The 13608-nt window shown below is 38.1% G+C and overlaps 1 protein-coding gene across 2 annotated transcripts in view; it reads left to right on the forward strand.

The window, feature by feature from the left end:
- The first annotated feature begins 2918 nt into the window (after positions 1-2918).
- The window catches only part of LOC141394710 (uncharacterized), a 34335-nt gene continuing 23645 nt past the window's right edge, over positions 2919-13608 (forward strand). Inside the window, exon 1 of one of the 2 annotated variants that reach the window (XM_073969501.1) lies at positions 2919-3222. The gene's annotated coding sequence lies outside the window, so the exon portion shown is untranslated. The remainder of the gene's footprint in view (positions 3223-13608) is intronic. The other variant, XM_073969502.1, reaches the window with a different exon arrangement.

Consider the following 13608-nt stretch of genomic DNA (forward strand, 5'->3'; position numbering starts at 1 on the left):
GGGCTATACCGAAACCTGGACCCCAATCATTGATCATCCTTGATCATTGGGAACCCCAAATACCAAAGTACAGCCAATTAGGGCCTAAAATGTAGATAAAAGCTTCAAAATACCTGCAATCGGGTGCTACCGCTACATGGGGGCTATAGGAAAAACTGGACCCATATTGATGATTTTTTGGCTAAATTATTTTTAACTTATTTTTAGTATATACTGAAACAAGTGAGCAAAGGCTATAGTCGGACCGGGGCCGACCATGTAATACCCTACACCACTACCCCTGTGCATAAGCTTTTCACTGGTAAACAGTTCTTTTAGGGAATATAAACCGACTACCACCAAAAATAATAGGCCTCTTTGTCTCTGGGACCACCATAAGCAACCAAAATTTCGTGACCATCCAATCAAAATTACGACCTGTAGCTTGATTGCAAAAAATGGAAGAATTGGATGCATTGCCGACTATTGTGGTATCTCCCTTGTTTGACCACCTACGCCAACCTGCTTTACACCAATGTAAAGGTAATATTTTCTTCTTCCATTGACAGGCTTTGCCGTAGGAATACCCCTACTAGAAGCCAATATATTCACACAGAATAAAACTTTGAATTTGTCTCCAAATGAGTTTTTCCCCATTCCGACCCCTAAATATTATCCGACTATCACCAAAATCAATAGGCTTCTTCCTATGTGCGACCCGCATCAACTCCCAAAAAATTCGTGACGATCCGATCAAAATTGCGACCTGTAGCGTGATTACAAAACAAATCGGAAAATGGGATGCATTACCGACTATTGCGATATCTCTGTTGTTTGAGCAGCTACGACAGCCTACTTTACATCGTTGTAAAGGTGCTATTTTCTACTTTCCTTGCCAGATTTTGCTTTTGATATGCCTCTTAAAGGAACAGAGATATTGGCTTTGAAATAAAACGTTGACCTTTCTCGAAATAAGTGTTTGCCCATTCCGACCCCTGAATATTATCCGACCATCATCAAAATCAATAGGCTTCTTTCTTTTTGGGACCCCCATTAACCCCCAAAATTTCGTGAACATCCGTTCAAAATTGCGACCTGTAGCGTGATTACAAAAAAATCGGAAAAGGGGATGCATTATCGACTATTGCGATATCTCCGTTATTTGGTTACCTACGCCGACCTAGTTTGCATCATTGTAAAGACGGGATCTTCTACTTTCATAGTCAGGCTTTGCTTTTGGAAAATTTTCAACCAAAGCTGTGATATTTGTCAATATAATTAAAATCGCAAAAATTAAAATTGCGGTTTTATTTGCTACTATTGTGATATCTTCGTTGTTTGATCACCTGCGAGCACCTACTTTACATCATTAGAAAGGTGATATTTTCTGCTTTCATTATCAGGTTTTGCTTTTGGTATACCCCATATAGAAGCTGAGATATTGGCTTTGGAAAAAAACGTTGTCTTTTTACCCACCTAAGTTTTTTGCCCTTTCCGACCCCTAAATATTATCCGACCATCACCAACTTCAATAGGCTTCTTCCCCTCCGGGACCCCCATCAACATCCAAAATTTCGTGACGATCCGATCAAAATTGCGACCTGTAGCGTGATTACAAGGTTTAGATGGACAGACGGACAGACGGACGGACGGACGGACTGACGGACGGACACACATAGCCAGATCGACTCAGCTCGTCGAGACATTCATTTTGGTATATATAAGTATGGGTCTACGACGATTATTTCGATGCGTTACAAACTTTTTGGCCAAAACCAACTTATAATAACCTCCCCACATAGTGGTGTAGGGTATAAAAATCAGATTGATCCGACGATTATAAATATTTCTGTCGCACCTTCCTATACAAGTGGGACCACTGTGCGCTGTCGGATAAGACGACTCTCCTCAGAGGACCCTTTACCAGCAGCCAATGATCATTGCTGAACTTTGAAGACAATTTCGCTAGAAATTTCTAGTTTTTGAAATATGTATACAGTTAATAGGATCTGCGACAAATATTTCGATGTGTTACAAACGGAATGACAAAGCCAATTATACCCTTGATGTTATGGTGGAGGGCAAAAAAAACAAATGGAGCCACTTGTCGTTAGTTGGGATAGTATAAAATACTGAGGTATTTTGGAATCCAATTTTACCTTTGGTTTCAAGAACAGACGTTGTATAATGTGTTATTTATTTTCTACGGTATCTGAGTTTTGGCTCTATTAACTATAGACTTTAATGAAAAATATTTGTTCTCTGATGAACGTACTCCCTCGTATTTGACTGAGATTATTTGGAATAAAATGTTGCACGAACTAAATAAATAACAACAATTTCAAAATGTTTCCCCAAACAACAACAATCTAAGCTAATAAAACACACAATCGGAACTTTTGTATTTAATCGTAACACATATTTCATTGTTTAAATGGACCAATGGCAACAGCAACAACAAAAACAAACGCATTGAAAATAACAACAAAATCTTAAGGCAAAAATAAATATGTATCCATCTCATAAACTGCATAAATGAACCGGCAAACATTCATTCATTCATTTGTAGATTTTTTATGAATTCCAAGTGGATTTACCCGCATCATTTTAACAAGCTATAGTTGCGGGGTGGGGGCCAGGGGTTCCTCATAGTTATCGTTACTTCGCTGTTGTGGACGGTAGCAAATATTGGATACATGTACCTACTCCGCATACAGATTTTGTTTGTAGAAAAATTCACTCAAATCTAATCTAAACGAAAAAAGTTTATTTTGAGAAGCACAAAGATAAAGTCATGTAAACAAATGGTCTGCACGCTCCATGTACGGATAGTGAGAGCAACAATCCAAAAAAACGCACACACAGGTATAATTAAGAGACAAGTATGGAGATTAATATGACCAGTATTTGGATCTCCCGCAAACGATAGATTAGACTCCATAATTTCGTGGTGCATTAACAGAGCAACAGATCATTTTGAAACTTTGTAGCGTTTAGACGATAAACGATGAAGGAATGTTAGAATCGGTAAACAATTTTCGGTGGTGCTAATCTACAACTACAAAGTGCGGAATTCCAAAACCCAAAAAAAAACAAACATCGGTAATTGAAGTTAAATTGGAACGGCAGACAAAACATTAAAGTGAACAATTAAATAAAGTACATACATAGTATAACAATCGTATGAATGCTGTGAGCTAGAAATAAAAAACCCATAACAAAAAAAAAAAAAAAAAAATCAAGGTAGAAAACGAATGCTGAAGCTTATTCGAATGTCTATAACATACTTATTAAAGATTTAACAAAAAAATGGACCAGTGTCAGTTCAAATTACAACGCAGTTTATTTAGTATGGATTGAAGAATAAATTCGTATATTTATTTGTCCAAAACTTTTTAATACGTACTTTATCAGATCGGTATTCAAAGAAGCGTTTTACATATTTTTATTTGACTTGTTTTGGTGTCCTTTTAGTTCAAATCTAAATCGGTATTCAAAGACGCGTTTTCATATTTTTACAGTGTTTTTTTTACTTGCTTTGGGGTCCGTATAGTTCAAATCTAGTAAGTCATTTTCCACAAAGTTGCAGTTGACCAATTGAACTAAAACTTTGCTCACTTTTCAGATGTTGATGACAATACATGAGTATGAAACCAAAACCATTATGGGTCCATTTTTATACCCACAGCATTGCATTTATGCTAACGAGGGTATGTATATTAGGGCTATAACCAAAAAAATACCACCACATAGCCGTGTAGAGCATGGAAAACTATTATGAAATACGGTGTCAATTTTTCTCTATCGCGAAAAAAGTTTCCGCACCAAATGCATGGAAGTTCAGAAATGCATTTTTTAATTTTATCTGTTATAACAACATGTTTGCTTTTCATTAAAATTTTTATTTTTTTGTAATCTAATTTAAAATCATTATCAAAGCGTTCTGGACCAATTTGTTCTCAAATCGCGCCATTTCGGACCATATTAAGATTTTTTGACACTATTGCAATTTTTTGTTTTTCTTTATAAACTCGCGAATTTTATGTTTATATTTTTTGTACCTATCCGAGAAGAGAATATGGTGTCATTTGCAACAAATTCGCGAAAGTTACAGACCGTTTTTAATGACTTTGCCTGTGAGAATTGTATTTGTTTTCTACAAAAATACAACACCAGTACCATGTGGGGAATTTTGTCCTAATAATGAAAACGCGTTTCTAAGATCGATTCGATGAAAAAGTTATAGCACCGACCGCAATTACTAAAACCCTTTTGATATTTTTTCTACTTATAATTTTAAATTTGCTTTGTTTGAATAAATATTTATAGACAAAAATAAATTTCTCACAGGCAAAGTCATTAAAAACGGTCTGTAACTTTCGCGAATTTGTTGCAAATGACACCATATTCTCTAGTCCGATAGGTACAAAAATTATAAACATAAAATTCGCGATTTTATAAAGAAAAACAAAAAATTGCAATAGTGTCAAAAAATCCTAATATGGTCCGAAATGGCGCGATTTGAGAACAAATTGGTCCAGAACGCTTTGATAATGATTTTAAATTAGATTACAAAAAAATAAAAATTTTAATGAAAAGCAAACATGTTGTTATAACAGATAAAATTAAAAAATGCATTTCTGAACTTCCATGCATTTGGTGCGGAAACTTTTTTCGCGATAGAGAAAAATTGACACCGTATTTCATAATAGTTTTTCATGCTCTACACGGCTATGTGGTGGTATTTTCGATATCTGCAGAAAAGTGCAAAAAGTTATATCCCTAATGTATATACACTTTCATACGGACAAAATGTGCCACATCGAAATAATGGTTTTAGACCCCATGTATGTTTTGACGAAATCCGTTTCAGACAATTTGTAGTCGATTTAGCAATGTCCGTCCGTCTGTCTGTCTGTCTGGCTAGGTGGAGCGTACGATAACTCTCGAACGGATCTGCCGATTCGGCCCAAAATTTGGCCTTCGTAATATTTTGTCCAAACTTAGTGTAAGTTCGAAGATACGCCATATCGGTCCACACCTTCAGGTACTTCCCCACAAAAGTTCAAAAAAAATTGTGCGCACGATAACTCTTGAATGAAGTGACCGATTTGGTCCATACTTTACACATCCTACTATGTCTACCAGATATACATCAGGCTTGAATATAAACTATATTTGTCTACTCCTACGGGTACCTCCCACACAAAATTTCGCATAAATTCACATTAAGGCCCGCTTTCGAATCACTGTTGAAGCAACTTGCATTCGCTGCCTCAATTACGACGGTAAATGGTTTTTAGGGGCAAGTCCATACTTCTTGAGAAAACAACCCAAAAGGTGTCCAAACTTAGTTTCACTTCGAAGATTGGCAAGAACTTCCTTTAATATTTAAAAAATGTCACTAAAATTGTATGCACTCTATCCCTTGAACGGGGCAACCAAATTGGTCCAAACGTTGGACCAAATTTAGTTTAACTTCTAAAATGGCCGATATCGATCTTCTCCTTATGGTAACTCCCCCACAAAAGTTCAACAATTGTGTCGATCTGTCCGTAGATAAAAGTATCAATTCAAATTGGCTGTGGGTATATCTCTGTCGGCAAAGCCGACTGATACTTTATTACTTGTATCTTATAGCCCCCATAGAGCGGTACCACCCGAATTAAAATATTTTAAGTATTCTATCTTCAATTTTAGGTCGAATTAGCTGTAATTTGGCATTTGGGGTTCCAATTGTACAGAAACTTCCTCACCAAAAGTGTTGGACATAGTTCAAGGTTTTGGTATATCCATTACACTATGCAACACTGAAATTGCAAACAACTTCTAGTATGCATTTTTTGAAAGTACATATTTAGACTGGAGTATTCCCCCAATGGCTTAACTTCATTTTATTACCCTCTATTACAGAGAGTAATGTTTTTCAAAACGAACTGACAGTGTTGCAAAATTTTACTGATCGCTACCAATATCATGATTTCATCCCGGCGAAGGGAATTATCAATTGGCTTTTCAGCTTTTTGAAATGATGCCTTTTTTAGCGAAAAAATAAGTTCCAGTGTTTCAGTGTTTTATTTATAAAGGCATTAAAAACTAGAAAATAATTTATCATGATGGAATCTTTCAAATAAAACGCTTGCATTTGAATTAGAAATAGTGACAATATTAAACGGCAAGCGTTTTATATGAGAGATTCCACCATGAAAAATCATTTTCTAGTTTTAAGTGCATTATTAATAAAATACTGTAACCTAAATTAATGTAACTTAATCATTTCTGACCGCATAAAGCATATGTATATATATTGTTGATCAGGATAAAATTCTAAGACGATCTAGCAACTGTCTGTCCGTCTGCTTTAATCACTCTAGTGAACGCAGTAATTGAGATAGAACGCTAACATTTTGGACCCGAGTGTATTTTTCCATAGGCAGGTCAAGTCCGAAGATGGGCTATTCATGTTTTGGTGTAGCCCCCATGTAACGGTACATCCCGATTTAAAGTACATTGATGCTTTTAGCCACTAAAAATTGCCAAGATAGGGCCACGTTTGTGCATAGCCCCCATAAAGGTATCTCCTGATTAAAGGTATTTTGAGGATTTTAGCCATATTTTCTGACAGAATTAGCTGAAATTTACAATTGATTTTCCAATACTAATTATAAGAAATATTCATATAACCCCGAAATTTCGACTTCAAAATGTAAGCATCAATTTTCTTTCTTTCTTTGAGCACAGGCTTAACGTTACGTGATTTGACCAGAAATCAGAAAAGAACACAAACAAGCAAAACATCGTTAAATTCGGCCGGGCCGAACTTTTTATACTCTCCATCATAATATATTCTGAACTACAATGGAATATTTTGTTTCCTTTCCTGTCCACAAATTTAGTAAGATCAGTTTTCCAATTACGGATACCACAAATGCCTAAATTAGGTCAGAAAATATATCTAAAAATGTATTCAATTGAGCGGAACATATCAAAGTGCGGAATATATCAAAGTGTGGATCATTTTTGGCGGAGAAATTTTGTGGCCACTGGGAACCTCAAATGTCAACTTACAGCTAGATCGGTTGAAAATTTTAGTCAATAGTCACACGCGCAAAATTTGCGGTAAAGAAAATTGAGTTTTTGGGAGAGAGCGGAAAGGAAAGAGCCCTTCTGTACTCGTTCATCCCCGCTCTCACCCAAAAAGTAAAGTTTCTTTACCGCAAATTTTGCGCGCGTGACTACTGACTTAGCTAATATCCTCAAAACATTTAAAATCGGGGGTATCGTTATAAGCGTTTATAACGAGTGGTTTTATCAAAGGCTGAGGTTTGCTCAGCCGTTTCCAGGTTCGACTTAAGGACCCACAAAGCTTAAGTAAGGAAAACGATTAGTTGTACTTCAATGCTTTATTGATACAATTCCGTAAACATGAGGATTAAATGGGTTTGCAAATAGAAGGAGTTCTAGTGTAGGTTGGCTCAATGTTATTCGGGTTGATGAAATCGTTTCGGCGCTGTCGGCTCGGTGATAATCCGGTGTGGGGCTTGGCTTAGTGCTATTCGGGTAGCTGTCGGGTAGCTGTCGGGTAGCCTCGGTGGTATTAAGCTGTTGGTGGCTTGTTGGCAATCGTCGGGTGTGTCGCTCGGCTCTGGGTAATCGGATGTCGTTGGCAACACTTGTCTCGGCAATCCCGGCTTGGCGATACTCGGCTCGGCAGAACGATCAGTTTTCGGCTGGGTGACGTTTGGGTGAATGGTGATACTCGGCTGTGTGTAGAGTTGGGCAATCTAGTTCCTTGTACTAGTTCCAAAAGGTATGAGTAACATCATGAAATATAACGTGTGATATTAAGTATACGCAGTTTGTTCAAGGAAAAACTGTGGGCCATTGGAACTACGAAGTGCACTAGAAGTTCCATATAGTTCCTTTGGCACAACTCTAGCTGTGTGACGATCGGTTGTGCTACTTTGTAAATAGGAGAGTCGGGAACGGTTAGGTAACGGAACGAACGAATCGCAGAGAGCGAACGAATCGCGCGGAACGAACAAATCACAAGGAGGGAACAAATCGCAAGGAGCGAACGAATCGCAAAGATAGAACGAATCGCAAAGGAGCGATAACGGATCGGCAGAAACGAACGAATCGGCAGGAGCGAACGAATCGCAAGGAGCGAACGAATCGCAGGGGGCGAAGGCTGTTGTTAGATTCTGTTCAAGTGACTGTACATATTGTATTTCGTTTAACGCCAGCACTCGACAAATTCTGCGACGAACCCCAACAACTTATCCCTCTGGGTTTACGGAGTGAATGACAATTATTTGTAAGGCGAGCCAACAGGAATTACACTGAACTCTACATTCCATTCAGTGAGGTAGTACAAATGAGGAATATGTAAGGGCCAAACCTATAGCTCTGCGTGTTGCGTGTGCGTTCAAAAATACAAAAACAAAATACATATATTTCAATTTGAAACACATGTATTTTGTTTTTGTATTTTTGAACGCACACGCAACACGCAGTGCTATAGGTTTGGCCCTAATACAAGTGATATATGTAAGTCCCAATTTACATTAGGCGAGTTTACTTGCGGCAATTGTCAGTTTGTTCGTGAGAGAGGGTGCTGAGAGGCAAAGGGTTACCATATGCCTCACCTCTCTCTCCTACAAAATGACAATTGCCGCAAGTAAACTCGCCCAATGTAAATTGGGACTTATGTGTATGGTGTTGTTGTCCCTACTGCATTAATGATACATTAGGGTGGGTAGTATTTATGGTAGGTAGGGCCATAATGTTGCGGTCACATTACACGTTATATACCAAAGAATGGACAAACATAAAAAATATCGTGGAGAAGTTTTGTGACCTCAACCGTTATATGGGGGCTATACCAAAACATGGATCTAAGTTGAAATTTGTTGGTGTAGAAAACTGGGGATCTCAAAAGTCACAAGTAGTTCGGTTTAAAAATTTAGCGAAAATCCTCAAAATATCGACATTTGGGGGTACCGTTATATGTATATTATGAATGAAGAAGTTTCGCGAGCACTGATATCCTCAAATGTCAAATTGCAGCTAGATAAGTTAAAAATTTTAGCTAAAATCCTCAAAATACCGAAAATCGGGAGGTACCGCTATATGGGGGCTATATCAAAACAGGGACCTAGGTTGACGATTTTCGGTGGAGAAATTTCAAATTACGCTAGTTGGGTTGAAAATTGTAGCTGAAACCCTCAAAATTTAGAAAATCGGAAGGTACGGTTTTATGGGGGCTATGCCAAAACATGGACTTATGTTCACAATTTCTGGTGGAGATGTTTTGTGACCACTGGCAACCTCAAAGTGTCAAATAGCAGGTAGATCGGTAAAAAATGTAGCTAAAATCCCTAAAACACCGAAAAATCTGGAGGTACCGTTATATGGGAGCTGCGCCAAAACATGGACCTTTATTGGCAATTTTTTGAGGAGAAGTTTCTAGTCCACTAAGAACCTCAAATGTCAAATTACAGTTAGTTTGGTAAAAATGTGCCAAAATTCCGTAAAATAGCGAAAGGAGGTACCTTTATATGGGGTTAAACCAAAACATGGACCTATGTTAAAAATTATTTATAAAGAGGTTTGATGACCACTGAGAGCCGTAAATGCCAAATAACAGGTAGTCCAGTCAAAAAATTTATCTAAAGCCTTCAAAATACTGAAAATCGAATAGTTCTATGTCTACACCAAAACATGGAACAGTATTGACAGTTTTGTCAAATTACATGTAGTTCGGTCAATAAATGTATCTAAGATCCACAAAACATGGAAAAGCGGGAGGTACCGTTATATGGGGGCTATACCAAAACTTCGAATTTGAGCTGCATATGGCAAAAAGGCTCTCAGGTGCAATAAGAGTGATAGAGTGATTAGAACAGACGGACAGGTAGACATGGCTATATCGCCTCGGAATTTATCCTGATCAAGAATATAAACTTAATAGACCGCCAATGATTAGATCAATGCCTCCACACTGTGGTATAATGTGGAGTAGGATGTTCGCATTCACATTAAAGTTCAAAGAGGTCAGAAACATTTTCCGATCCACTGCCATGTTGGCTATACCTAAGGGCTATACTACCCACTTAAACTTTCTTCCAGATTTCAGTTACTTTTTTCTACCCAAGTGGTTGTTAATTGGAATTCTGTGTTCTCAGAAGGCAGAAAACTTTTCACGAAATGCCTACAAAGTCAATGACATGAATTCTCCGTTCAGTCTTTTCCAGATAAACTGTACCATTGAATACGGTCACAAGATTACGTGCTAAGCCATAAATATCATTGAATTCATTTTATAAATACATTAATATGTATAACATAAATAATAAATATTAAAAATAAACATGTTTTTATTCAAAAATCCAGAAATTGCAATTCAGAAAGAGCATTATTCGTCGATGTTTTGTTTCGAACCGGTTTTTACCTAATATTTCATGTTTAAAAACCAATGAATTATTGGCTTTAAACACAAGTCGAGTCTAGAACTGAGCTTTAATGTTGCTTAAAAGGACATTACATTTTTTGTGAACTTTTGTATTCTTTTCTCTGCTAGAGTGATTAGAACAGACGGACTGGCGGATATTTATATTTCAACCTGATGAAGAATATACATACATATATACTTTATAGGGTCGTAAATAATTATTTCAATACATTACAACGGCAAAACAAACTTAATATACCCTTCAAACTATGGTGACGGAAATAAAAACAAAGTCTGTGGAAAACCAACGATATAAGGCATCACGCGATCATCTCCTTCCGTTTTACATGTTTCAAATGTTTTTAATTTAGACTTCACCATTTACCATCTTACCCTGTCCTCTATCAAACTTCACTACACAGGAACCGGTTAGAATGGGAAACCCAATTAAAAATGAACATCACTAAGATTCCCAAACAAAATAAAGATGCTACCATTAACACTGCTTTTCAGTTGATAGCCTATAGTGTTCTCTTACCCCTCACCCAAGAGCCACATAAGCATTAACAATTAGCGTTGCTCTTTCCAGATGACGACGACGATGGTGATCATCATCGTCGGAGAGTATCAAATATAAACATTGGTTCCGCTGCAATTGAATTGTGCCTGGCACGAAACGTGCGACTTCCACTTTGCGTCGCACCATGCCAATTGTTGTTGATGCTGTCCATGACTGCTGACTAGCAGTTTTTGTTTTGTTTCAGCGTCACTACTACTGCGAAGCAAAAAAAAAATCAATGAGCAAATATTGAAATGATTGCGATTGCACTGAGCGAAATATGTAAAGGAAAAAAGCCTTTGAATTGAAACTTTTATCTATGGACAGATCGAATATCGTTTATCCAACCGAAATCCTTTTCCCCAAAAATTAGATATTTAGGATGTTTTCAGAATCTATCGTTGGATAGATGAGCTCAAAGGCCATCTATCGTTGGATAGATGAGCTCAAAGGCCATCTATCGTTGGATAGATGATCTCAAAGGCCACCTATCGTTGGATAGATGGGCTCAAAGGCCATCTATCGTTGGATAGATGGGCTCAAAGGCCATCTATCGTTGGATAGATGGGCTCAAAGGCCATCTATCGTTGGATAGATGGGCTCAAAGGCCATCTATCGTTGGATAGATGGGCTCAAAGGCCATCTATCGTTGGATAGATGGGCTCAAAGGCCATCTATCGTTGGATAGATGGGCTCAAAGGGGCTCAAAGGCCATCTATCGTTGGATAGATGGGCTCAAAGGCCATCTATCGTTGGATAGATGGGCTCAAAGGCCATCTATCGTTGGATAGATGGGCTCAAAGGCCATCTATCGTTGGATAGATGGGCTCAAAGGCCATCTATCGTTGGATAGATGGGCTCAAAGGCCATCTATCGTTGGATAGATGGGCTCAAAGGCCATCTATCGTTGGATAGATGGGCTCAAAGGCCATCTATCGTTGGATAGATGGGCTCAAAGGCCATCTATCGTTGGATAGATGGGCTCAAAGGCCATCTATCGTTGGATAGATGGGCTCAAAGGCCATCTATCGTTGGATAGATGGGCTCAAAGGCCATCTATCGTTGGATAGATGGGCTCAAAGGCCATCTATCGTTGGATAGATGGGCTCAAAGGCCATCTATCGTTGGATAGATGGGCTCAAAGGCCATCTATCGTTGGATAGATGGGCTCAAAGGCCATCTATCGTTGGATAGATGGGCTCAAAGGCCATCTATCGTTGGATAGATGGGCTCAAAGGCCATCTATCGTTGGATAGATGGGCTCAAAGGCCATCTATCGTTGGATAGATGGGCTCAAAGGCCATCTATCGTTGGATAGATGGGCTTAAAGGCCATCTATCGTTGGATAGATGGGCTCAAAGGCCATCTATCGTTGGATAGATGGGCTCAAAGGCCATCTATCGTTGGATAGATGGGCTCAAAGGCCATCTATCGTTGGATAGATGGGCTCAAAGGCCATCTATCGTTGGATAGATGGGCTCAAAGGCCATCTATCGTTGGATAGATGGGCTCAAAGGCCATCTATCGTTGGATAGATGGGCTCAAAGGCCATCTATCGTTGGATAGATGGGCTCAAAGGCCATCTATCGTTGGATAGATGGGCTCAAAGGCCATCTATCGTTGGATAGATGGGCTCAAAGGCCATCTATCGTTGGATAGATGGGCTCAAAGGCCATCTATCGTTGGATAGATGGGCTCAAAGGCCATCTATCGTTGGATAGATGGGCTCAAATGTGTATTATAAAACGATTACTCTCGATTTTGAGGTGGTTCAAGTTGGAGACAAAATAAATGTAGCTCAATTGTAAACCCTTTCCCCCTTGGAACTCGCATTCGGAGCATTTCTTTAAGTGTATTTTGTAACTATGCAACTCAACAATGTTTTAATACATTCGTGCATACAATTAAATTGCCAAATAGTGTTACGAACTCCCTCTCACTACCTCTAACTAATCACTGTTATGAGCCTCTTGACTGGTTTAAAATAGAAATGGAAGCTTTGCAAAAAAAGAAAAAAATATGAAATGAAATGTAGACACAATAATGAAGCCATTGTCATAGCTTTGATCTTTTGAATGCAAAAATTATTTATGTTTTCATTTCATGTTTTTTGCATCTTCTTGGCGAAGTCTTCTTTGTTTCTTGTTCATTTGTGCAAAACAATAAAAGAAAGTATGATGAAAACTAATATTCCGACATCTCACACTAGTACAATGGATAAATCATTGAGCAGCGACCGGCGTCATCGTCATCATAGTCAAGTACAACACATGTTATTGCATACAATTGAAAGTCTTTTTCCCGATCATCAGTTAGGCGATGATTGCATTTCATATGCATATGAGTTTATCGAAGGGGGAGTTTGATGGTGTGATAAAAATTATGAGGTGGTCTTGAATTAATAAGTATATTCTAATGGCGTGTCTCTGAATCCACCCGTTTTACACTTACCTGATACAGAAAGGATTCCTTACGTATTCTAAGCCTTAGTATGTACTATTTGCAAAACCCACCACATGGTGGCATCTTCACCTATATTTGCCATAACATTTTCAACTTCATTGTTAATTTCCAGTTAGTTAGTCCTCTCAACTATCCAACGCCGTGAAACATCCGA

The sequence above is a fragment of the Musca autumnalis genome, unplaced genomic scaffold (genome assembly GCF_047663935.1).
Source record: "Musca autumnalis isolate F117 unplaced genomic scaffold, ASM4766393v1 scaffold_2, whole genome shotgun sequence".
Lineage (NCBI taxonomy): Eukaryota > Metazoa > Arthropoda > Insecta > Diptera > Muscidae > Musca > Musca autumnalis.